The sequence below is a fragment of the Piliocolobus tephrosceles genome, chromosome 1 (genome assembly GCF_002776525.5).
Source record: "Piliocolobus tephrosceles isolate RC106 chromosome 1, ASM277652v3, whole genome shotgun sequence".
NCBI lineage: Eukaryota > Metazoa > Chordata > Mammalia > Primates > Cercopithecidae > Piliocolobus > Piliocolobus tephrosceles.
In genome coordinates, this window is record NC_045434.1 from 135,872,522 (window position 1) to 135,899,719 (window position 27,198).

At 36.3% G+C, this 27,198-nt stretch overlaps 1 long non-coding RNA gene across 1 annotated transcript; it reads left to right on the plus strand.

Moving 5' to 3' along the window:
- The first annotated feature begins 1,822 nt into the window (after positions 1 to 1,822).
- LOC116418711 lies at positions 1,823 to 27,198 on the plus strand. The gene is made up of 2 exons (XR_004228843.1): positions 1,823 to 2,131; positions 26,764 to 27,198. It is a non-coding gene; the product is annotated as an uncharacterized LOC116418711 (long non-coding RNA).

Here is a 27,198-nt window from a genome sequence, read left to right on the forward strand (position 1 = left end):
GCTCACTGCAGCCTTGGACTTCTGGGCTGAAGCCATTCTCCCCTCTCAGCCTCTCAAGTAGCTAGGACTATGATCAAATGCCATCATGCCCAGGTAAATTTTTTGTTTTTTAATTTTTGTAGAGATGTCTCTCTGTGTTTTCCAGGCTGATCTCAAACTCCTGGCCTCAACCAATCCTCCTACCTTAGCCTCCCAAAGTTCTGGGATTACAGGCATGAGCCGCCATGCCTGGCCTGCCATATATAATCTTTAGGTATTTTAGTATAACGTACTTAGTTCTAAATTTTTTCTAACCATAATACAATCTTTCTTTAATTCAGAGTACATAGTCTTTTCTGCCCAGTAGAGCTTATGTTTCTTTTAAGAAAGTTTTCTTTTATAATTACCCGTAGGTCAACAAATTTTAACCTTTGATAGAAGACTGAATTTACTTTTCAAAACTGAATAAATTGTTAAACTCATTTTGAGTGATGCAAGTAACCCATCCACTGTGATATAGATTGTCCTTCTTATCTTTATTATTAATGAAGAGAAACACAACCATTTAGAGTCTCTCAAAGGAGATGGAATTTTACAATATTCAAGGTGTGGGCCAGTGTTTTGGAATGAACATGTTATTTCTTCATAAGAGTTTCGTTAAGCATGTTTACTAATGTTTTGCACCAGTGGAATTTCATATCTGTCAGAATTCATGATCCCATTCAGTTGTTATAAGAAAAACTTTAGACAAATTAAATTTAATGGAGTTTAATTGAGCAAAGAATGGTTTGCACACCAGACAGCCCTCAGAACCAAAATAGGTTTGGAGCAATTCTGGTGCTGTAGCATGGTCAGATCATATTTATGGACAGAAAAAGGAATGTGACACTCAAAAAATGGAAGTGAGGTACTGAAACAGTTGGATTGTTTACAGCTGGGTGTTTGTCTTATTTGAACCTGGTTTGAACAGTTTGCTGCCTGTGATTAGCTACTTGTTACAAGAGAAGGTTACAGTCTGTTTACATATCAAGTTAGGTTATAGCTCACTATGCATGGAGAAACCTTTAGGCAAAAGTTAAAATATGTAGGGAGGCAGCTTTAGGCCAAACTGAATTTAACAATGACCCCTTCAACCTCTCAATTATACCATAAACTTTAAGCATAATGTCACTTTCTGTCATTATTGTAAATGGACAGACTTATTTGTTCTCAGTATAGAATTCACAAGTCTTATTTGGTCTCAGTTTCCATCTGTTTTGAGATCTGTTTGCTTATTTAAGGCTTTAGTTTGATTATGTGGAACATAGCATAAGTGACTCCAAGTTGGGTTAGTGTAGTCTGTTAAGGCCTAGTGCAGGAGTTCAGTTCAAAACAGTGGCCTCCCATAATTCTGTTTAACAAATCTTAGATGAGAGCATGACCAAAACTTAGAGCTTTATTACTATTCTTAGTTATCATCATTTTGGGGTTCTAGTCAGTCGTAAGTTACAGTAGTGTCCTCATGATCACATGTCTTTGGGTTTTTGTTGTTCTAGTTGAAGAGGGACCACTTGGCATTCTACAGATGGCTGCATGTAAACCTTTAAAAATTTTGAGAGAATACAGCACATCAGGGAGACTACTATTATGGCTATCAAAAGGATAATATCAAGAGTTTGGATTATGCTTCTTAGCCAGGTTTCCCCTGAACAAAACCAATCAAAATCAAATACATCAAAGAACGAACCAGATGAGGAATCTACCTATTTTAACTAAGCAGCTTGTTGGTTAATCCCCTGTGACTGAGTCCTTGTAATACCTGATGTATTCATCTATGTGTAATAAGAAGTGTCAAAAACTGCACAGATTCCTCTCTTTTCATAGTTAATCTAGAGCAATTTTATTATCTAATAAAACGTTAGCAAGAGAATTTAAAGAAGTCTGTTGTGCAACCATAGCCTTTGCAGTTGAACCTGCTGTAGAGCCTATTACGAGTGATACATCTGTAAGCATTGCCTCATTTATATTTAATGCAGGCCATGGGAAAAGAGACCTAAGAAATGATGCCCATCCAGAAGAGTGAAGACTTCCTGGCAATGTTCTTTTAACCTAAGATGTAGGTTAAGAGGAGTGAACAACTGTTCTGTTTCTGACTGATCATGGAGCAACAAAGGTACTATTAAAATTTCTAGCCCATATTGGCCCTTCGTCTTCTATCCATCAAGGCATAAGTTGCTCAGGTTTAAGGTTGGCTGCAAAATCCTCCACAAATAAAAGCATACCCCATTGGTGCACACAAGGCCCCTTTCCCAATTATATTGTTCATAGAGGCATAAGCAAGGAAAAGAAAAAAATTAAGAGGGGTAAAATTTTTCTGATGGCAGAGAATTCTTGATCCATGATCTTGGGAAAGTTGTCCATGTCTAGGATGCTGTCTGCTTCTGGGGAGAGACTTCCCTGATTAGCTGCACCTTAAGGCCTCCTACAGGTGTACAGTTCCAAGAGTCTGAAGGGGCCACTCTGAGTTATGTGATTACAGCCCCAAGGTTCAATGTCCCAACGTTTTGCTGCAGTGTTGGTGGCAAGGGCAGTCTTCCTCTATTATCGTTCCCAGAAAACCCGGTCTCCAGGTTGTAGATCATGAAGGGTTTGATTGTCTTAAGTTGGTGAATCACGAAAAGTTTCCTTTACCTGGTGAAAATACACTTTGGCATAAGGCATTAAAGCTTTGCAGCATTTAGTCATATCAGAGGTTAGGAGCAGAACATAAATGAGTTTCTATTATTAGGGAAATAGGCCTTCCAGTAACTCTTCCATAGGGGATCAACTTATGTTCCCACTGGAAGTAGATTTGATTGTAATCAATCTATAATATCTTTGAGGCAATCCAGTTGATTCAGTTTGCTTTGCTTAATGTGACTGTATCCATAATACCTTATTTAACTGTTTTACAACTTGTCCAGTGAAACAAGTAGATCTATTGCTGGAATTTTCTCCAGGAATACACCATGAGGGAAACACATTTTCTAATAACTTTTTAGCTACTCTTGTAGCCTTCCTATATGGGAAAGCTTCTGTACAACCAGAAAACATGCAGAGAAAATGGCAATTGAATGAAATCCCTTTATAAGTGACCCATCAGATTGAAGAAATGTACCTGAAATTTTGGTTGTCTTATCAGGATTATGGTTTTGACAAATCAAAAATTGGTCATCAACCATTACAGAAATTTAGAACAGTCACCACACCAATATTTTTTCCCATAATTTGGATCATTGTATCTCTTCCATGATGAGTCATGGAGTGCAAAGCTTATAATGAAGCTTTAGGGACTCAGGAAGCAGTCAAGGCTTGGGTTTATATCCTCTTACATTCCAGTTTTGTTTTTCTAATTCAGGTGTGTAGCACTCTTTGTTAAATATGTTATCATAGGTAATTTGACTTGGACCATGGAATTTATTGGAATTGTATATCTTAACAATTTCAGTACTTATAAACTTAGTATGAAAATCTGCAACCATATTTCCTTGGTATTTAATTAATTCTAGTCTGCTTGGGTAAGCAATTTTATAAACCAGTTTCTTCATTAGAGTTCTGAGAATTCTTACCTAATCCAAATGATATTATCCTAAAATAATCAGAAACCTGTATTCAAGAGTGATTGTCAGGGTCCTTTATATCCTTTCCATGAACCTCCTTGAAGATATAACACTTTAGGATTATAATTGCTTGTAAAGAGCTTTCAGAAAAGGCATCAGAATTAATCAATTAACTAGGACAACAAGACTTAAAATGGTTATAACTGAAGATATAATTGACAAGAAAGTTTAATTCTGTCTGTGGCCTACAATAATGTAGCATAATAATCATAGTATCATGACTGATAACATATACCATGACATGTCAGAATTTTAGAAATCTCATACTATTTTTGGAAAATGATATAACTCGGGAAAAGGCTAAACATCATTTCTCATTTGACAATGCTTCCCATATAATTAAACATGTCAAATAAGCCTATCTATTATATCTTTTGAATGCTTCAAGGGCTCTCTCTAGCATCCGAAGGTTAGTTTGAAGTCAAAAAGGCTGATTTTTTCTTTTGAAATTTTATGTTGGGAAGCCTGTCAAATATGTCAAAGGTTTAAAACACTTGATCAAAATAGGATCACAGATCACTCTGAAATAATAATCAATCATTTAGCCAAATTGATAATTAAAAGTTTTAAAAAGCGAAAACCTTTATTCTTTGTTAGAGGGAAGACCTAATTTTCCAAATAATTAAAAGACCTAAAAAAAGACATCATGAAGCATGTAAAATCTGTTTCTCTTTCTCTCCCCCCCACTCTCACCTTTTGCAGTTTACTCAAAATGTGAACAAAAAATCTTTTACTATCTCTTATTACAGAAAAATCTTTAAAAAAATTTTTCCCTTGATATAGTCTCAGGAGGTGCTGAGAATCTATGCCCCAGAAAAATCTTGTTTAAAGGAGAAAACCAAATTCTCATTTTGTATTAGTGCAACTTTGATAGTAATGCTGTTTTTAGAAAAAACTTATAATTCCCTTCCAATTTTAGCCAGCTTAATTGCACATAAAATTCTTTTCACAAGATTCATCTTTCATAAACTTTCCACAACCTTTTCTCTTTCTTATTTTGGGACAACTAATCATCCTATTTTAAGACAAAAATTCCTTTTGTTTCCCTTAACTAAAACACATCTTTCATGTAAGCTTCACTTACCAAAAACATGTCTTACTTTCCTTGCGTAAGGAGTTGTTTTAATTACCATATGTTAATTAGATTTTTAAAACTCTAGTAACCTTAATTTATCATGAAAACCTAGGACATAAGCAATTTTGAACTGTTTTATATCAACATTTTGTCAATGGTAACCATTTCATAATTTTTAGAAACATGTTTCCTCACAACAAAATTTTTATGTTTATTTACAAACCCAAATATATTTAGCTTATCCATACCACATAAAAATATATCAAAATGTGTAAACTTAAATTTATGCTTAATAATTAGTGTTTCAGTGTTTTAACTGACTTAGAAATGGCCCAGACATTTAATAATATCTATTACTTAATTTAATATGACTTTAAGATTCAAAATTGCTAAAAAGGATTTTTGAAATTATTACAAGTTAATTAATAAACTTTTATTCCATGACACATCAGATTTGATTTTCTCATTCTTAACAATTATAGCTGAGTTGCTTATTAAGCAAAGCTAGCCATTGAAAGATGTTACTTAACTTCTCTGTGCTTCAGTTTCTCATCTACAAAGGAGAAAATAATTATCCCTGTTTTCTAGGGTGCTTGTAAGTATTAAGCAAGATTAGATACTGGTAGCATTTAGAACAAGGCTTGACATATAGTAGCTATTCTGGGCTAACTATAGGTAACTTCTTACTATTATTGTCATCACCATCATCATCTTATCTCCCTGCCTCCTTCCTTTGTGGCACTCTTCGTGAGCTGTAATTACATTGGTTATTTACTCACTGATTGTCTGCAGCACATACAGCATGGTAGAATGCAAGGCCCCATAGTAGGATGCAAGGTAGAGGGAAAGAGGCTCCTCTACCTTGTTGATTTCTCTCCCCTTTACATCTCCTTTGAGCTTGAAGCACAGTAGGTCTCAATACATTACACATTTCAACCATTCTCTTTATCTCGTACTACATTTCTCATTGTTGACCATGCCATTCTAATTTAAACTCTCTTTTTTTTTCCCTTTCCTCATCTTCCTCTGCCCATATTTATAAATGCCAGGATATGTTTCTGTGAGGGTAAAGGACAGAGCAGAGGCATGAGTGGTGATTGAGACCAGGTGAGACCTGGGTATCCAGTGGAGCTGGTAAAAGTAGGAAGGATGCCTGGGGCTGCTGATCATAATGGAAGAGTAGAACACTGGACTGAGCCAACGGGGTGAAGTTGGGAGTAAAGGGCTTGGGCTTACTTTTAAGGTTCTAGATCAACTCAGTATGAATTAGGCCCCCGTATGCATAAGACTGAGCTGATAGATAAAAAACATAAACAATATATGGTCTCTGCCAACAAGAATATCAAAATATAGATATGGATAGACAAAATATAAACAAATACTTGAAATTCACTATAGGAAGAGTTGTATAGAGGTGTGCGCAAGGTGCTGTGCTGGTAATGAAGAGAGTGAAATCTGCTGTCTCATGGCCCTGGGATAGAAAGAGGAGTAGAAATGTGAAGTGAGCCTTGAATGTATCACACCAACCAGGGAAAGAAAACTCAAGCTGCAGAAATAGCACATGCAAAGGTAGAGAAAGAGTTCTGATTAATATTCAGTATGGTGGATGGAGCTGAGATGAAGAGATTCCCAAACATACAGAGATCCTTAGCATCCCTGCAGTTGCTATAAAGCAGATCCAACTTTGGGAGGAGAAAGTTTTTTTATCAGTTTTAAATGAATTTCATTTTGGAGTAAATTGTTTCTCTAGTTTGTGGTTTGATTTGATAGGTAGAGCTACTACTTAATCTTGAGAATTCTTAATATAGAATTCTACGTGCCAATTTTAGAAGGGAGAGAGGGTAGATGGTTATTTGGGATGGGGGTATGGGTGAGTTGACTGGGGGTAGATGGGTAGGTGGAAGACTGGGAGACTGATGCCAATAAATCCCGTAGAGATTTCGGATGGTATTGCTTTACTGAAGTTCTGCTTGGACAATATACCCGGATGCAATAGTGACCTGGGAAAGCCATCCACATCTTCCTATGTACCAATTTCAGATTTTATTATGATTACAGTAGTCATTGATATCTACTGTGTATCTGACATTATTCTGGGTTCTTTTTCTATATTATCTCTAACTACCCTAGAAGAACAGTTTGAGGAAATTGAGACTTAGAGAAGTTACTTACCGAAGGTAACAGAGAAAGTAGATGGCCTGGATTCAAACCTCGATTTACATAAATCTAAAGCTCATGTTTTTCCTACTATATCACAAGGATGATTTCTACTTTTTTCTGAGCAAGGAGACAATTTGTTTCTGTGCCCACTTGCAAACCTAATCACTGGTCTGCTTCAAGAATTCTCTCCAACTCTTGGAATATAAAGGGCAGCTAGGAATGACACTGCTATTCCATTTCCGTGATGCCTCTCCTTTAATATAAATGATTTTTCTTCTAGCACTGAATGACCTTTGGCAATATCAAATGCTTTTTCTTCTGTTTGGAATGGTGGCCACCACCACAGTCAATTTACTTCTGACATCTATTTCATGCTTCTCCAGAGAGAATTATCAGCTGTGGTTTCTGTTATTTGCAATTAAGACTTTCTGGTTGGGCTAAGTATTAAGGAAATTATTACCAGCTATTAGATGCCTTACAAAATCATTAAAGTGGCTAAAAGAGCAGGCTCTAGGCTATGCTTCTAGGAAAAACTCCCCGTTTCCAAAATCACCCAACTTTTGCGTGGCCAAGAATCTCACAATCTCCTCCTGACATTTTTGCAGGAAACTGGTAACAGGAGATCCTTGATGCCACAATCAGCAGGCATAAAATGGAATGCTTTCTTTCCACTAAGCACCCTTCATGATCAGGTGATCTATGCATTCTTTCCAGGCCCCCATGCATGGAGTTTAGTTCTCTGTGGCTACCATGATGAAATTCTTAAAAATTTGTCTTTTAATTTATGTTTTAAAAGTGATGTCCTTGGGGACAATAGAGTATGTCCTGTGGACCTTACGTCTTCTTGCCACCTTCTTGTGACAGCTTCTCAGCCAACAGCTCCTGTAACCCACATGTCCCCTTCCTGGGCATGGTCCACCAATCACTGCCTCCCTCCACCCCTGGTGGAGCCCTAGGCATGGATAGGAAGAAGATTGGGGTTAGTTAGAGTCAGGCACATGCTCCCAGAGCATCTCTATGCAGGACAGGGTAGGAGAGGGCAAGGCAGTGGCAGTCCTTGCCCCAGGCTGGTAGCATCATGGAACATTCAGTGGGTGACTTGGCGAGGGTACACCCCTTGTCTCCATCCAAGTGGCTCATTTATCTGTACATGAAGGTGACAGTACTCTCGAGGGTCACCCAACAACCTTGAGTTGCTGTGGCCAGTGGAAGGAAAAAGATGCCTGATTGAACTTGTGGAGCCTTTTGTCTTACAGCAGGTAGGAGGGAAACCTTATAGCCAGTGGGCTGTACATACGCCAGATTATAAGTGCTGGTGAGGATCTGCCCTCCTATTTGAGTATCCTCACATTTCTGGGACTACAACATTCAATAGCAAAAAACAGACAAACAAAACACCCTGATAGATGGTGAGAAAGACCAGGGGAAGAAGAAAGGAAGAAAAAGTTTCTTTCCTGCCTTTTGTACAGGGGTCTTCACACTTTATTTTTATATTGGCTCTTCCAAATTATGTGGCAAGCCATGTCTCCACTTAATTTAGTTACAATCCAAGTCTTTTGAGTGCATCTGATTGGTAGAATCCCAACCACATCCTAAACTCTGATTATAAGGGAGTCTGGGAAATGTAATTTCTAGCTTTCCAAACTCAGGAGTACTGGAAGGAGGCTGGAATGGATATTGAGGAAAGCAATCCATTTTAGATGCCCCATTACCTCCACCATGGCTCTGGCAAAGAGTGGTACCCTAAGGTCTATGGGGCAGGGGCTGCATGTGGCTCATGTACTTCTCTATCCCCAGTTCAGGCTATAAGTCCTGTCACATAGTATGATGATAATATTTGTAGAATTGAATTGCAAATCATCCATTTTCATATGCTACATTTATGAACCTATACATTTAATGGTATAACTTCTCTTGCCATTGTTCATATTAGCTGGAGCTCTTTATTACCAGTGGCAAATTCACACATAAAATGTAGTGAGTTAGGGAAAAAAAGTAGGTAACTGAATTCTACTTAGTGATTTCTTTTCATGTACTGGGCATAGCTAATGCAAACAGGGTACCATATGTCTACTGCACTTAATAAAGTAAATCACTTTCTAGGCCAGTATGAAAACATTATTAATGTTTATCTAGTCACAGAAACCACTAATATGAAATTACATTCCTTACGGTCTTCACCTTTCAATGTTCACAAGCTGGGATTAATTTCAAAGGGAACATGTTTCTGGCTGAGGTACATTAAGGGTGGGCAAATCACTCTTAGAATATTCAATGGAAAAATTAGTTTGATTTAAAACAGGGATGCTCTGAGCAAAATCAAACTTTTCTTAATACTTTTCACCATCTCCAAAATGGAAAGTAAGGATATTTCCCCCAGAATGTTTTAATTAAAAAGTGTTTTGGAATATGCATGTGTGTATAAAAATGTCTCCTAATTACAAAGATATAAAGTTAAAGCTTTTACCTGAGATTTAATTAATAGTCTAAATTATGTAGTTTTGGAGTGGATGGTAGTGAGAACAGCTGGGAATTTGATGGATGGTCTGATCATCCAAAGCAAGTCAGGAAGTAAAGCTGCACCTCTCGGAACTTCCCTAAGTGGTGGAGAGTAGAGGACTTGCTTCAAAAATTTTGTACATTCAATGGGATAAAAGAGGTCTTCGGGATCTCCATCTTTAGAGACTCTGCTCAGGGGTTGTATTGTGGAAATCTGGCCTGACAGTCTGACAAGTCCTGAAATAGATCTAGTCATAACTCAGAGCATATGAGTTGCTTTACGGGAATCAGTGAGCCAATTGTGCATGGTTACTGGTTGTGATGGCCTGGAGGCACAGTCTGGCCCTTGTGCCAAAGTAGGGAGTCAGAGAATTCTGGTTTCATTCAGGAAATGTGGAGCAGATAATGTTGACTCTTATTATCCAGGTAATCTTGTCTTCCACATCAACTTGACTGCAGAATTTACCCTAATCTATTTTGCCTCTAAAGCAAACAGTTATATTTAGAAAATATAACTGTAATACAACTATAAAATATAACTACAATAAAAATTGTCCCCCCAGATAATCCAGGGTAATTTCCCCATCTCAAAATTTGTAATTCATTTATATCTTAAAAGTACTTTTTGTGATATAAGGTAACATTCATAGGTTCCAGGGATTAAGACATGGATATCTTTTGGGAGGAGCCATTATTCAGCCTAACAAATACACTACCTGAGGATTCACTAAAACACAATCCTAATTACTACCTATTTTCTTATTTTTTATTTATTTGTTACAGAATGACAGACAGAAGGAAGACTACTTATTTGTTTTGAATTGTTATCACACACCTATAGTTACATAATCAATACCAGGTGTTTTGTTGTTGTTGTTTTATGGTAAGAAACATGGTCTTGCTCTGTCACCCAGGCTCAAATGCAGTGGCATGATCATAGTTCACTGTAACCTTGAATTCTTGGGCTCAAGTGATTCTCCCACTTCAGCCTCTGGAGTAGCTGAAACTACTGGCACGTGCCACCATGCCAAGCTAATTTTTAAAATTATTTTTGTAGAGATGGGATCTCCCTGTGTTGCCCAGGCTAGTCTTGACCTCCTGGCCTCAAGTGATCCTCCTGCTTCAGCCTCTCAAAGTGTTGGGATTACAGGTGTGAGACACTGTGCTCAACCCCATACCAGGTTTTGAAAGATGTTTATTTTAAAAAGAGTTGTTTGGGGGAACATCTGAGAACATAGTTTCTGTTTTTAAATATCCAGACGAATTTACAAGTCTTCAAAAATCCTGAGGGTAGGATTTGAATGAAATTTAATTATGGTTCTGCTGTATATGTTATTGAACTTCCTAAATTATCATGTGTTTCTGGGTGTTTTTGATCAGCCATGTGGAAGCTATAAGACCTGGAATCTGGAGTGAATCAACACTATTTAATTTGGATCACCCTGGGACTGATAGGTTATGCTTTGAACTAGATTAAGGCTGAATTAATAAACATTTTTTGATGAGTTTACACCCAACAGGTCATTTAATATGTCCTAACTGACCTTGAGCATAGCTATTGAATTATTATTGCTGAAGTTTAAATGGAAAGGCAGGTAGCTTGTTTCAGGATCCAAACTTTAAATATAAGGACAATTCCAGCTTTGTTCATTGTTGTAAGATTCTGACTACCATGTATCTCACTAAACAATTTTAAATTTGTCCTGTTTTTGTAAAATATTTTGATAAATTAGAAAATGTAGCCTTTAGAGCTCATAAACTCTCTTGGACTTGACTACTTTCTGCTGTTTAAAATGTTAGTTACAGCCACCAATTACTGTACTTGGGACTTGTAGTTCTAGTTCTTTTAGTGGAAACATGCCTTCAATACACCTAGAACTTCTATTGAGCATAGACTCTATGACAGCCATGATGTGATGGGCACAGTGGATATGAAGATATCTAAGACTTGGTCCCTGCTACCTCTAGCCTGTGAGCTCTGGACTGGGGCCAGGTTTTATTTAACTTTAATCTTCAGCATCTATCCCACTTTGCAGCACATATTCAGCTCATACTGCCAGCTTGCAGTCAGCTCACATTTCTTCATTAAATGGACATTTGTTTAATGAAATTTTTGTTCATTAAGTAGTTATTGAATGAATAAACAGTCTAGAAACTGAGCTGGTAATGAAATCAAATAACTGAGATAGAATGTTTATATCTTTAAATCACTTCTAAGTGAGGTATTGGAGGTCTCAACAAGGCACTCTGGGACCCCAGAGAATGGAGCTACCAGATCAGCCAAAGGAGAGAGTCATGTGATTCAAGTCCTAGAGAAAAAGTCCAAATCACCGATTCACCACTTGTCTTAATGTACTTGTTATTTTCTCTATTTAGTTTAGATGGCCCGATTCTCATTGGGTCTCCATAATAGTGTTTCATGGAATGTGGGATTTGTCTCTGCCCCATCTCCTTGCTGCTTATGCTGGAAGGAGCAGGGAGTGAGTGAGTACATGGGGGAGAGGTGGGGAGCAGAACCAGCACACAGCACAGCCCTTGCAGGGAGAAAAGAGACTAGGAAGAACCTAGGGACGGAATGCCTGGGAAACAGAGAAAGGAGGAAGCTGGGGCTACTTCTTATTTCTACAAAGAATGTATTTATGCAAAGTGGTTATATTTGGGGATATATTCTGTATAAGTATATATTCCCTGAATGTATCTTTCTCTTTATGACCCACATCCTCTCTCTCATTGGAATCAGCAAATGAGCTGAGCCTCCTTCCCATCTTGCCCCTAGCAGAGATCTCCTATCTCTGTCCCCAGCTCTTTCCAGCTGCAGCAGCAGGAAGCTGGGTAAAGATAAATTAAACATTCCTTAAAATGCTGCTATGAAAACAAAACAAAAACTGATCAACTAAAAGTTTACATAAATCTTTAAAAGCTATTAAAAAGATCTCATTCAATGTGGATTGCTGTAAACTTTATAAAATAGAGTTCTAAGGAAGAAGAAAATTTGGCAAACTGTCCTTGTGGAAAATTGGCTTTCTGCAGTTTGATTTTTGGCAAATTGACCCAAAACCAGTCTTGAAGAATTAATACACATTCACCTAGAATAGAAAAGCAAATATTGTGAGTGATAAAAGATATATAAACATAGATAAAGATTAAAAATATAAGTAAAATGACCATGTACAGTTTTGGCATTCAAGAAAAATCTAGATGGAATAAATTGTTTATGCTAACCAAAATTAACTTAAGAAAAGGACAACAATCTGAATAAATCAATAAGTATACAAGAATTTTTAAAAATTTAAAATGTACTTTTTAGAGGTACCAGATCCAGTAGATTTATTTGACTGCTATAATAGGTCATCAATGAAGATGGCACAAAAATATCAAAGCATGTAGCCCAATCTCAGATATGATGATGAAAAAAATCCCCTCAAAACTTGAAATATATCAAATCCAGAGCATTAACAAATAACAGAATATGATAATAAACTGTGATTTAGTAGGGTTTTCCCTCTATGATGCAAGAATAGTTTGAAATAGGAAGTTCATTAATATAATTAACTGTATAACAGATTAAAAGGGAAAAATAGAAGCACTTATTTCTATAAATATTAAAATATAAAATTTGCCATTCCTTCCTAAAAAAAACCCATGGCAGGAAAAAATAACTCACTTAATATATAAAAAAGACTTTTTACACAAATCAACAACTACAAAAACAAATATTATGCCTGATACTAAAACCTAGAGGCATTCTTATTAAAGTGAAGAATAAGACAAAGAAACAGTAACACTATTCAGAATATTTCATTTCTTCTTCTAGGCATCTTATAGATTACACTATTCCACCCCTTTGACATTTACATTTGAGGTGGCTTGTTATAATAGGTTGCAGCCAGAAATGCTATGATTCCTTTAAGGTCAGAGTAATTATTTCTGGCTGGAGACCACTACTGCTCCCTATTCTGGTTATAGAAGCATGTGTGCAGAAGGAGTTTCCATGGCAGAAGTAAGTCCTTACTTAATAATAATATTGAATGTGAATGGACCAAACTCTCCAGTTAAAAGATATAGAGACTGGCTGAATGGACGAGAAAACAAGACCCATTGATCTGTTGCCTACTACACACACACACACACACACACACACACACACACACACACACACTTCACCTGTAAAGACATGCATAGACTGAAAATAAAGGGCTGTAAAAAATATCCCATGCCAATGAAAACCAAAATAGAGGAGGAGTCGCTATACTTATATCAGACAAGATAGATTTCAAGACAAAAACTATAAGAAGAGATTAAGAAGGTCACTGTGTAATGGTAAAGGGATCAATTCAGCAAGAGGATATAACAATTTTAAATATATATGCACCCAACACTGGAACACCCAGATATATAGAAATGTTATTAGAGCTAAGGAGAGAGATAGGCTCCAATACAATAACAGATGGAGATTTCAACACCCCACTTCCAGCATTGGACAGATCTTCCAGACAGAAAATCAACAAATATCAGTTTAATCTTCCATAGAGACCAAATTGATCTAATAGATATTTATACAACATTTTATCCAAGAGCTGCAGAATATGCATTGTTTTCCCCAGCACACGGATCATAAGACAGACCATAGGTGAGGTCATAAAACAAATCTGAAAACATTAAAAAGTGAAATAATATCAAGCATCTTCTCTGACCACAATGGAATAAAACTAGAAATTAATAACAAGGGGATTTTGAAAACTATACAAATACATGGAAATATAACAATATGCTCCCGAATGACCAGTGGATCAATGAAGAAATTAAGAAAGAAATTGGAAACTTTTTTGAAACAAATGATAATAGAAACACAACATACCAAAACCTATGGGATTCAGCAAAAGCAGTATTAACTGGGAAGTTTACAACTGTAAGTGCCTACACCAAAAAAGAGGAAAAACTTCAAATGAACAATCTAATGATGCATCTTAAAAATTAGAAAAGCAAGAGCAAACCAAACCCAAAATTAGTAGAAGAAATAATAAAGATTAGAGTGGAAATAAATGAAATTGAAATGAAAAAACAATGAAACAAAAAGTTGTTTTTTTGAGAAGTTAAAGAAAATCGACAAACCTTTAGCCAGACTAACAACAACAACAACAGAAAACCAGATGATCAAAATAAATATAATCATAAATAAAAAAGGAGACATTACAAATTATACCACAGAAATTCAAAGAATCATTAGTGGCTGCTATGAGCAACTATATGCCAACAAATTGGAAAATCTAGAAGAAAGAGACAAATTACTAGATACATACAACCTAACAAGATAGAAGCAGGAAGAAATCCAAAACCTAAACAGACCAATAACAAGTAATGAGATTGAAGCCTTAATAAAACGTCTTCCAGTAAAGAAAAACTGGAGACCTGACGACTTCACTGTTGAACTTTACCAAACATTTAAAGAAGAACTAATACTAATCCTACTCAAATTATTCAGAAAAATGCAGGAGGGAGGGAATCCTTCCAAGCTCATTCTGCGAGGCCAGTATTACCTTAATACCAAAACCAGACAAAGACACATTAAAAAAAAAAAAAAAAAAAACAAAAAAAAAAAAAAAAAGGAAAACTATAGGACAATATCGCTGATGAATATTGATGCAAAAATCCTCAATAAAATACTAGAAAACCAAGCTTAACCATACTTTAGAAAGATTATTCATCATGACCAAGTGGGATTTACCCCTGAGATGCAAGGATGGTTCAACATATGCAAATCAATAAATATGATACATCATATCAACAGAGTGAAGGATAAAAACCATACTATCATTTCAATTGATGCTGAAAAGGCATTTGATAAAATTCAACATCCCTTCATGATAAAAGTCCTCTAAAAACTGGGTATAGAAGGAACACCCTTCAACATAATAAACACCATATGTGACAGACACACATCTAGTATCATACAGAAAGGGGAAAAACTGAAAGCCTTTCCTCTAAAATCCTGAACATGACAAGGATGTCCACTGTCACCACTGTTATTTGACATAGTTCTGGAATTCCTATCTAGGACAATCTGACAAGAGAAAGTTAGATATAAAGGGAGTCCAAATTGGAAAAGAAGAAGTCAAATTATCCTTGTTTGCAGATGATATGATGTTATATTTGGAATAAACTGATGACTCCACCTGAAAAAAGAAATAAAAATGTAATCCCAATTACAACAGCCAGACATAAAATTAAATACCTAATTAATTAAAATTAACAGAGAAGTGAAAGATCTCTGTAATGAAAACTACAAAACACTTATGAAAAAATTGAAGAGGACAACAAAAAATTGAAAAATATTTCATGTTCCTGAATTGGAAGAATCAATGTTGTTAAAATGTCCATACTACCCAAAGCAATTTACAGATTTAATGCCATCCCTATCAAAATACCAATGACATTATTCACAGAAATAGAAAAAAAATCCTAAAATTTACATAGAACCATGAAAGACCCAGAATAGCCAAAGCTATCCTACACAAAAACAACAAAACAGGAGGAATCACATTATCTGACTTCAAAATATGCTACAGAGCTATAGTAACCAAAATAGTATGGTATCGGCATAACAAAAGACACATAGATCAATGGAACAGAATAGAGAACCTGGAAATAAATCCACACACCTACAGTGAACTCATTTTGGTCAAAGGTGCCAAGAACATACACTGGGAAAAAGATAGTACTGCAGTAAATGATTTTGCAAAAACTGGATATCCCTATGCCAAATAATGAAGCTAGACCTCTATCTTGCCATATACAAAAATAAAAAAAAATTGATTAAATACTTAAATATAAGACTTCAAACTATGAAACTACTATGAGAAAACATTAGGGAATATCTCCTGGACATTGGTCTGGGCAAAGATTTCTTGAGCCATGCCCCACAAACCAGGGAGCTGAAGCAAAATTGGACAAATGGGATCATATCAAGTTAAAAAGCTTCTATACAGCAAAGGATACAATTAATAAAGTAAAGAGATAATCACAGAATGGGAGAAAATATTTGCAAACTACCCATCTGACAAGGGATAATAATCAGAATCTGTAAGGAGCTCAAACAACTATATGGGAAACAATTTAATAATCCAATAAAAAATGAGCAAAAAGTATATGAAAAACTGCTCAACAGCATTGACCATCAGAGAAATGCAAATCAAAACTATAATGAGAAATCATCTTACCTGAGTTAAAATGGCTTATATGCAAAAGACAGGCAATAACAAATGCTGGTGACGATGTGGAGAAAAGGAAATCATTGTACACTATTGATGAGAATGTAAATTAGTACAACCACTATGGAGAACAGTTTGGAGGGTCCTCAAAACACTAAAAATGGAGCTATCATATGATCCAACAATCACATTACTGAGTATATACCCAAAAGAAAGGAAATTAGTATATTGAAGAGATATCTGCACTCTTATGTTTGTTGCAGCACTGTTTACAATAGCTAATATTTGGAAGCAACCTAAGGGTCCCTCAATAGGTGAATGGATAAAGAAAATGTGGTACATATACACAATGGAGTACTGTTTAGCCATAAAAAAGAATGAGATCTAATCATTTGCAGCAACATGGATGGAACTGGAGTTGATTATGTTAAGTAAAATAAACCAGGCACAGAAAGACAAACATCACATGTTCTCACTTATTTGTGGGATCTAAAAATCAAATCAATTTAACTCATGGACATAAAGAGTAGAAGGATGGTTATCAGAGGCTAGGAAGGGTAGTGGAAGGTTGGGCTGAGGGTAGGTAGGGATGGTTAATGGGTACAAAAAATAGAAAGAATGAATAAGATCTAATATTTGATAGCACAAAAGGGTGACTGTAGTCAATAATAACTGTACATTTTAAAAATAAAGTATATAATTGGATTGTTTGTAACTCAAAGGATAAATGCTTCAGGGGATTGATATTTTATTCTCCATGAAGTGCTTATTTCACGTTGCATGCTTGCATCAAAACATCTCATGTACCTCATAAATATATATACTTAGTATGTACCCACAAAAATTAAAATTTTTTTTAACTCTATATAACATGGAAGAGAGGAAAGAAAGAAGAAGGAGAGAGAGAAAGGAAGGGATAAAGGAAGGTGGAGCACCATTAGAACTTTGCTAAGGGCTGGCAAGGCTGTGGAGAAATAGAAGGTTTTTACACTGTTGGTGGGAGTGTAAATTAGTTCAACCGTTGTGGAAGACAGTGTGGCAATTCCTCAAGGATATAGAACCAGGAATACCATTTGACCTAGCAGTCCCATTTATACTGGGTATAATATATATACTGGGTATATACCCACAAAGGATTATAAATCATTCTACTATAAAGACACATGCACACATATGTTTATTGCAGCACTATGTACAATAGCAAAGACTTGGAACCAACTCAAATGCCCACCAGTGATAGACTGGATAAAGAAAATGTGGCACATATGTACCATGGAATACTATGCAGCCATAAAAAAGAATGAATTCATGCCCTTTGCAGGGACATGGATGAAGGTGAAAACTATCATTCTCAGCAAACTAACACAGGAACAGAAAACCAAACACAGCATGTTCTCACTCATAAGTGGGAGTTGAACCATGAGAACACATGGACACAGAGAGGGGACCATCATACACCAGGGCCTGTCGGCGGGTGGGGGGGCAATGGGAGGGAGAGCATTAGGTCAAATACCTAATGCATGTGGGGCTTAAAACCTATTTGATGGGTTAAGTGCAGCAAACCACCATGGCACGTGTGTACCTATGTAACAAACCTGCACATTCTGCACATGTATCCCAGAACTTAAAGTAAAAACAAACAAAAACAAAAACAAAAAAACGTTTGCTAAGGAACAAAATAAATAAATGGACAGATGTGCCTATTCCTAGTGAGGATCTGGTGAGGTAAATTTATTTCCAAATTATTCAGTATAGTATGTAATTCTGCAATGACAGAACAGACAATGGCTAGTTTGTGCTAAACGTGAAAATAAAGGGATGATAAGAAGTATTAACTTAAAAATCACTATGTATAACAATGTATACATTTAGAAAAGAGACATTTATTTCCTTTTTTTCTATTTTGGTTCCTCGTCATTCAATTTGATGAGGTTATAAGCTTTATGTAAGAAGGAGATTTCAACCTCCAGGCAGGAAGCACAACCACCATCTAAAAAAAGCACTTTGAGGTAGAGGAGGATGGAACAGGGATTTCTTTTGAATGGGTTGGCCAAATATACATATTCAACAGGTTACAGGAGGAGCTATGAATATTCATGAAGTTGGTCCTCATGCATGTTACACACCACCCATGTTCACTTAGGGGTGGAAGATTAACATTTAAATGTATTACAGCTGAGCCAAAAGGTGAGGCAGGGACACGAAGGCATTCCAGTGTGCAGTCTCTGTAAAACCCGCCAAAACCAGTTCATGATAAGTGGTCTCTCATCAGAAGAAAGTTACAGAAATCAGTCTGTTGTCCAATCAAGGCTTGTGGAACAGGGTGTCAGTTAGTGAACATCTGGTGGTGAGCAGCAATTGTTTTAATATTGTTTATTTCAAGGCCAGTGCTTGTTTAGCTTCTAGAGAAAAAGAAAAACCTTGTAGCACTTTGCACATAGTTTATTCTTGAAGTGTAGTGTTATGATTTAATCCTTCTCTGGCATGGCCTTAAGTCCTATTTATAATCTGGTATCTTATTTCCACAAAGAGTCCATTCTGTCAGTCTTATGATATCTATTTTGACATTACTGCTGGTCAGTTGTGTCTAAACCACAAAAGGAGGTGGGTGTAACAAGGGGTATCGGACCTCCCATCCTGTCATGGCTGGGAACTAAATTTGTAAGGTTTCTCTGGGGTCCCGTTGGTCAAGGGGCAGGGTCCATCCAGTTTGAGGGGCTTAGGATTTTATTTTTAGTTTACAGAAGCAAGAAGATTTATGAAGAATGTAATTATTTAACTGCAAAGCTGAGGATAAGTAGCAAGAAAGCATTCTCTGAAAAGACATGTCAAAAAAATGTCCACTTCTTTCTACAGCTGTTGCTAATCATTGTGAGCTGTGTTGTTTGAGTGAAAGAAAGCATACTGATCACAGAAAGACTATATTTTTCCCTTTCACTCTCCTCCCTACAGTTGACTGAATGTTAGTAACAAAGTGACTCTGGAAGATCTGTTCCCAAGGTTCTGCATTTCTCCTTCAATCTTGTGGATCTTGGAGAGTCACTCTTACTTAACACAGAGGCAACGGGTATGGTAACAGGTGAAACAAGCAAATAATTTTTTTTTTTTTCTTAAAGTATAGCATGAGAGGACTTACCTACTAGGTATGAAAACACACTATAAAGCTTTATTACTATTACTCTTTTTAATGACATTTATTGAAGGCTTACTGTGTGCCAGACACTGTGCTATGTTTTACATACCTGATGTCATTTAATTATCTTACAAACCTTATAAAGTAGTAGCATTTTTAATACCTAATACTTAGAGGAAGAAACTGAGGCTTAGAAAAGATGCATTTGCAAAAAATTAAATAGCCAGTAAATAATGAAAATAGAATTCTAATCTAGACATTATAACTCTAAAGCCGTTTTTATCATTACTATCAATATAATTTTGACTGCATAAAAGAGGAACAGTAGAACAGAGAAGAGTTTAAAAACAAAATAGCCATATCTATGGGATTTCATCATATGATAAAATTGACATTTACATCAATTTAATAATTATTGCTAGACAATTGGCTGTTCACTGAAAAGTAACTATTATCTCTCATGCCAGAAAAAGATATAATTCAGAAATGTTTAAAAAAATAATATATGGCCGGGTGCGGTGGCTCAAGCCTGTAATCCCAGCACTTTGGGAGGCCGAGACGGGCGGATCACGAGGTCAGGAGATCAAGACCATCCTGTCTAACACGGTGAAACCCTGTCTCTACTAAAAAATACAAAAAACTAGCCAGGCGAGGTGGCAGGCGCCTGTAGTCCCAGCCACTCGGGAGGCTGAGGCAGGAGAATGGCGTGAACCCGGGAGGCAGAGCTTGCAGTGAGCTGAGATCCGGCCACTGCATTCCAGCCTGGGCAACAGAGCAAGACTCCGTCTCAAAAAAAAAAAAAAAATATATATATATATATAAAAAGATAAAAATAGTACTATAAAAATATAGAACATACAGCAATCTGGTGGCCATAAAAAATAAGTTAGGGACCAGGGAGGTCAAGGTTGCAGTGAGCTGTGATCAAGTTACTGCACTCTAGCCTGGATGACAGAGTGAGACCCTGCCTCCAAAAAAAACCCCAAAGCACCAAATGAGCGAGGGTTGGTACATAAGTGGAAGCCTATTTGCTACTTCTCCACGAAAACTGAGAATGAATGAAAAGAAAAAGTTTTAAATTGAGAAGTTTCAAACTTTGGCTGGAGACTGTTAAAACATTCTCCAAGACGTATCAGGAGAAGGAAATATTTATTTTCCAATGCAAATTCAATCATTTATTATTGACATTGTTTGATACATATGGATAAAAAAAATCCTGCATTGGTTAGAATCAAAAGACACAGTTCCTGAATGACATAATATAAGAAAAATAGGCTGGGCACAGTGGCTCATGCCTGTACTTCCAGCACTTTGAGAGGCCGAGGCAGGTGGATGACAAGGTCAGGAGTTTAAGACCCACCTGGTCAACACAGTAAAACCTCGTCTCTACTAAAATTACAAAAAAATTAGCCAGGCATGGTGGCTGGCAGCTGTAATCCCAGCTACTTGGGAGGCTGAGGCTTGAACCTAGGAGGCGGAGGTTGTAGTGAACCGAGATGGCACCACTGCACTCCAGCCCAGGCGACAGTGCGAGACACCGTCTCAAAAACAAAACAAAACAAAAAAGTGAATGAGAATAGCAAAATTTGACTAAAAATCTTGATCAATGACACCATTTATTTAAAAATTGTATTATTTATATTACCTTGAAGCTATAAAACAAAGGTCAAAATAGATTGTGGAAACTTATATTTCTAATCAAGATGGAGTAACAGGAACCAGATTCTTTTTTCTACCTTTGACAAGCAAAAAATAAATAAATAAAAAAGGACAACATACAATATACAGGACACAATAGTTCTCAGGATGCTGGACATTGGGGAAAAAAGACAGTAACCCATAAGAGACAGGAAACAAGCAAGATGAGCCCTACGGTTGCCTCAGCTTACTGTCTTGAGAGAATTTCCAGGATGAGGTACTAAGAGGGGAAATCCAGGAGAGTGCAGTGAACTCTGAGTTGAGGAGACAGAGTTGAGAGTTCAGGGAGACTAAGATGGCCAGAGTCGTAGGACAGAGTACTGGAGAGCAGAGACCTGCAAAGAGAGAGAACTTCAGAGATCTGCAAAAGGTTCCTCTCAAGTATTCAGATGAGTACAGATTAGCACTTGCCTATGAGGAAACTGCGTGAAGAAAGGAAAGAAATCCCTAAACATATTAGAGGAACCAGTGCCCAATGCTCACACAAGACTGAGAGTAATGTCTGTTCCCACCATCCAGACTGGAAAATCCCATAATTCACAGGACATTTGCTACAGTGCATAGTAGGGTCTTGCCTCAGTGGGGAATAAGTAACTCTACATTGAATATTGCTCTGGGCCAGCCTAGCAACCCTGAAGGGATAAAACTGTTCCCAAGCATCTCAGAACAAAGTTCAGGAATACTTGTAGGAGCACAGAAATATCCAGCACTCAGTGAAACAAAATTTACAATGTCTGGTAGTCAGCTAAAAGTTACAAGTCAAAGAAACAAGAAAATACAAACCATATTTGGAAAACTTATCACCCAATTGAAACAACTCAGAATTTACACAATGTTAGAATTACCAGATAAGGCAGTATAGTGATCAGAATTACATTTTATATGTTTGTAAAGTTAAGGTGAAACATGAAAGATATTTGAAAAACAAAATAAAACAAAACACATTGAACTTTAGAGATAAAAGCTGCGGTGGACCCACAGAAGATTAGACATTGAAGAATAAAAGAGTAGTGAATTTGAAAGCATAGCAATAGAAATGATCCTAAATGAAGCACAGTAGGCTGTGGGACAACTTCAAACATCCTAATGTGTGTGTAATTAGAGTATCCAAAGGAGAGGAGAAAAGAGGACATAGAAAAATAAAGAAATAAACTCTTAAAAGTAAATTTTCCAAATTTGATGAAAACTCAAAACTCATAGACTCAAGAAGCTCAACAAACCCCAAGCACAGGAAACATGAAGAAAACTACATCAGTAGTGCATCAAAATCAAAGTGCTCAAAACCAATGATATAGAGAAAATCATAAAAAGCAGCCAAAGAAGAAAGACATGATACATGCAGAGGAACAAAGATAAGGATGACAGTATAATTTTTATTGGAAATTGCAGGTGAATTCACTGTGAAGCAGCATCTTTAAACTACTGAAAGAAAAAAAGTCAACCTAAAACTCTATATTTAGAATTCTATACCCAGAAAAAAAATTTAAAAAACAAAGGTGAAATACTTTCTAGACATAAAAAACTGAAAGAATTTGTAATCAGCAGATCATCAGCACTATCATAAATGTTAAAAGATGTCCGTCAGATGAAAGGAAAATTGTTAGCTATATAAACAAGGATACATCACAGTGACAGCATTAAAGATTATGTGTTATAGTCAAAAGCTTCAAAGAAAAGGATCTGGAGAGGCTGGAGGTAAGCTCCAAATATTCTTCCTCTATCCTCCTACTATCAGAAATGACATCACGATGTCCACTTCTTCCACATCTGTTCAACATTGGGTTAGATGTTCTAGCCATTGCAATGAGGCAAGGAAAAGAGTAACAGGCACACAGACTAAATAGGAAGGAATAACACTGTCGTTATTCACAGACATGATAATTACGTTGAGAATCTATGGAAATCTATAAAGACACTTACTAGAATTAATGACTTTAGCAAAGTCACAAGATACAAGATCAATATACGAAAGTATCTCTACATACTAGTAAAAATATTATTTACAATAGCAGCAAAAAACATGAACTAATAAAGGTTGTGAAATACTTGCACATTGAAAACTACAAAACACTTGTGAGAAAAATTAAAGAAAACCTAAATAGGTAGGTATGAGCTGAGTGCAGAGGCTCATGCCTGTAATTTCAGCACTTTGGGAGGCCAAGGCAGGCAGATCAGTTAAGGCCAGGAGTTTGAGACCAGGCTGGACAACATGGCGAAACCCCATCTCTACCAAAAATACAAAAATTAGCCAGATGTAGTGGCACATGCCTGTAATCTCAGCTACTCAGGAGGCTGAGGCATGAGGATCCTTTGAACCTGGGAGGCAGAGGTTGCAGGGAGCCAAGATAGCACCACTGTACTCCAGCCTGGTGACACCGCAAGACTCTGTCTCAAAAACAAAACAAAACAAAAAACAAACAAATAAATAAATAAATAAATAGATAGATAGATAGATATGTCTTGCTCATGGGTCAGAAAACTAACCCTGACCCCTCCATTAATATATAGATTTAATGAAATTCTGATCATAATCCCGAAAGTCTCTTTTGTAGGTATTGATAAAAACAATTATAAAATTTACATTGAAATGCAAAGGCCTAGAATAGCCAAAACAATGTTGAAAAAGAACAAAGTTAGAGGACTAATGCTACCTGATTTTAAGGTTTATTATAATGCTAGAGTAAGCAAGACTAGTGGTACTAGCGCAAAGATAAAGAAATGAATCAGTAGAAAAAAATGGAGAGCCCAAAAGTACACACACCAATTTTTGAACAACTAATTTCAAGTCTTTTTAGCAAAAGTTGAAAAAAAGGAACCTCAATCCATTCCTTAACACCATTTACACAAATTCACCAAAAATGGATCATAGACCTAAACATGAAACCTAAAACTATAGAACATCTAGAAGGAAACATAGAAAGAAAATCTTTGCTGCCTTGGATTAGGCCAAGATTTCTTAGACACAACACTGAAAGCATGATCTATAAAGGAAAAATGATATATTGAACTTAATCACAGTTAAAAACTTCTATTCCTTGAAAGAAATAAAATGCAAGCTACAGAGAAAATACTTCCAAATCATATATCTGATATATCATCTATATGATATATTTGGATAAAGTTGTATCCAAAATATATAAATAACTCTGAAGATTTAACATAAGAAAGCAAATGAGTTGATTAAAAAATGGGCAAAAGATTTGATCAGATTCTTCACCAAAGATGACATGTAAGTCTGTTTTCTCATTGCTGTAAAGAAACACATGAGACTGGGTAATTTATAAAGAAAAGAGGTTTAATTGGCTCATGGTTCTGCAGGCTGTACAGGAAGTATGATGCTAATATATCCTGGGCTTCTGGGGAGGCTGAGCTGTAGGCATCTCACATGGTAGGAGCAGGAACAAGAGAAGTGAGGGGAAGTGCCACACACTTTTAAATAACCAGATCTCACAGGAACTCACTATCACGAGAACAGCACCAAACCATTCACAAGAAATCCACTCCTATGATCCAATCACCTGCCACCAGGCCCCACCTCCAATATTGGGGATTACACTTCGACATGATTTTGGGTTGGGCACATGGATCTAAACCACATCAGAAGACAATATGAATAGAAAACAAACATATTAAAATATATTTAATATTATTAGTCATTAAAAGCATGCAAATTAAAACCACAATGGATAGCACCACTCATTGTCAGAATCACTAAAATTTAAAAGACTGACCATACCAATATAAAGGAACTAGAATTCTCATGCACTGCTGCTGAGAATGTAAAATGATACAACCCCTTTGGAAAACAGTTTCTAAGTTTCTTTGGTTCATAACACCATACAAACCCTTGTATATAAAAATTCATAGCAGCTTTACTTGTAATAGCTAAAAACTGAAAATAACCCAAATGTCTATAAACATATGAATAGATAAACAACTGGGTTACGTTTATGTAATAGAATATTACTCAGCAATAAAGCAGAATGAATTGTTGATACATGCTATACCAGAGTGAATCTCAAAACAATTATGCTGAGTAAAATTTAAAAGGTCAAAAAAGGATACATACTGTATGATTGCATTCATTTAAAGTTCTAGAAAATGCAAACTAATCTAGAGCGGTGTAAATTAGATCAGCAGTTTCCTGGGAATCTGGACTTTAAAATTACAGAGGGGAATGAGGAAACTTTTTTGGGTGATAGACATGTTCATTATCTTGATTGTGATGATGGTTTGGTGAATGTGTACATATGTCAAAACTAATCCAATTATATACTTTAAATATATATGATTTGTTGTTATATGTCAATTATATCTGAGTAAAACTTTTTTTTTTTAAGTTTGTATCTAAAAGGGTAGTAAAACTACTCTCTTCGGAAGGCCAGATTTCTATAATCCTCAATTCTCTGGTGCAGAGATATGCACCCAGAATTTTTTTTAAAGCATGATGAAATGGCTTTGACAAAGCCACAGCACTCTGGCTACATTCTTTTTTTCTTAGGTGACCTTTTAAACTCTCATTCAGAGCCTGTTTGATTCTACCTAGCATGCTTCAATTAAGCTTGATAAGTTATAAACAATACATTTGAAGAGAGAAAGGGGCATAAAAATATTTGAGGGAGTCCCAGTACAAAGTGATTATCAGTACTGCAGGAAGTGAAAAAAATTTTGGAAAGTAGATGGAATTTCACTCTGAAAGCACTATCTAGTAATGAGTATTCATTGAGATAATCAAGGAGACCGTCTTTTGTTTAATAAGTCAGGTTAAAATATATGGATTTCAAAAAGATTTATGTCAAAAATAAGATGGAAAAGGTTTTCAATTCTAAAGAGATGATTCTTGGTTACGTGAAAATCTGATTTAGGTGGCATACCTTGTTGACCCACAGTGAAGTGCTTTTGAGGAAAGTCTTGAGTATTACAGAAAGTAGTTGGATTCAAACTAAGTAAAATATTGGAAAGAATGTGAAAGAATATTCCAGCATTTGAGGCAAAATAGAAAGGTTCACTCCAATCCTTTCCCTTTATGAATGTGCATGTGTCTTTGGTTTCCTAAAGTGCTTTTTGTGTTTAAATTGACAGGAAGGGAAGAACAAGTCTTAATGCCTTATGGCTCCAGGATCTGTTTTCCAGTCATTTCACATATGGCTCAGAATGTTAATAATGGAAAGTTGATCTATGTTGACTACTTGCCAACTTTATTACTTAAACTCATTCCTTGACAATAAATCTTGTCCTTTCAAGGACAATTCTGGAATTAGACTCAGAATTCTCACAGTATGACTCTTCTGTTACTGAAAATTACATCTATCATTTAAAGCATTTTATTCTGCTAAATCTGTAATGAAAATTTTTGAAACATCACATTTCTAGGAACTCCTAAAGAAGAAATCATCCATTCAGTGAGAACAAATGAACACACCAACAGACTGAAACAAAGCATCTTTGCAGGAGACATGAATGCCAGAAAGCGAAGAGAACTACAGTCAGGGTCTCTGCTGGCATGGTCCAAGCCCACCGTGGCATGACCCAGAGAGACGAGTCAGCAGAGTGCTATGGACACCTCCCATACTCCTCTCGCAAATCAACAAGCCAGCACATAACCCAGGGAGATAGATAATAGTGATGCTGTGCTCTGTAGAGGGTAGTGGCAACAGTGGGATTTCGTCTGGAATAAATCTGTAGTGAGCCAGATGTTTCTTCTGACTGTATTACTTCTGACAGTGTATAATCCAAAATTGTTTCCTTGGCCTTCCAAAGAGTTTTATATGCTACCTAACGGCTGCAATAAATCCCTTTCTTCTTAAA